Raw genomic sequence first — 1,190 nt, 5'->3', positions numbered from 1 at the left:
TATGCAATTGACACCAAACTTATAACATGACTCAAGACTCAAACAAGAAACACAAAAATATTTTTGATTTTTATGATTTTCTAATTTTTTTGTATTTTTATTTATTATTTATTTTTTTTTCGAAAATTATTGTGAAAAATAAAAATAAGGATTTCAAAATTTTTAATATGAATTCCAGGAATCTTGCCATGTTAGTCTTAAAGCTCCAATCAAAGGGTCAGGCATGGCTTAATAGCCAGCCAAGCTTTAGCATATAATTACATGGACTGGAGTGATTAGTTGAATGCCAATCCCAAAGTAGTTTGGGTATGGCTTTATAGCCAGATAGGCTTCAACATGCTTCATGAAACACTAGAATTCATTCTTAAAAATTCTGAAGAAAAATAATATTTTTGAAAACACATTTTTTTTTTCCAAAAACAAGTGAGAAAATTTTGAAATTTTTTTAAAAATTTTTGAAAAGAAAACAAAAAGAAAATTACCTAATCTGAGCAACAAGATGAACCGTCAGTTGTCCAAACTCAAACTATCCCCGGCAACGGCGCCAAAAACTTGGTGCACGAAATTGTGATCTCCAGGCTCGAACAAATCCTGGTAATGGCTCCAAAGCTTGGTGCTCTGATCTTAATTCATAATTGTCACAACTTCGATACAACTAACCAGCAAGTGCACATATAAATTATCCGCTCATCATTCACAATAGCCAATAACATAAAACCATTGCAACTCCCCGGCAACGGCGCCATTAATTTGGTAGCAAGAATCGTGTTGGTTAGGAATTTCTCTTTTAGAAATAAGAATTTCGTTGTAAGCATAGCTCCAAACCAACAAACAACTCTCACATCAAATTAAATTTGGTTGTCACAAGTACAAACCCCAATGAATTTATAACCGAAGTATTTAGACTCCGGGACGTCTCACAAGGAATTGCAATGAAATGTTTAATTATTGGCTACAAAGGGGGTAAGGGGTTTTGATTTGATAATTGAAAAGAAAATAAATGACAAGAAAGTAAAATGACAAAAACTAATGAAATAAAGGAAAAGTACTCTTGGCTAGACATAGGTAATTGAGATCACCATCCTTGTCAACAAATCATACATTGATAATTATGAGGGACCAAGCTCATTAAGTCTACTTCCAAAAGCCTTAAGTACGTAATATCTACTCCTAGACTTGAAGTACATCAA

Source organism: Arachis ipaensis, chromosome B03 (genome assembly GCF_000816755.2).
Source record: "Arachis ipaensis cultivar K30076 chromosome B03, Araip1.1, whole genome shotgun sequence".
NCBI classification, from domain to species: domain Eukaryota; kingdom Viridiplantae; phylum Streptophyta; class Magnoliopsida; order Fabales; family Fabaceae; genus Arachis; species Arachis ipaensis.
This window is presented reverse-complemented; position numbering follows the sequence as displayed.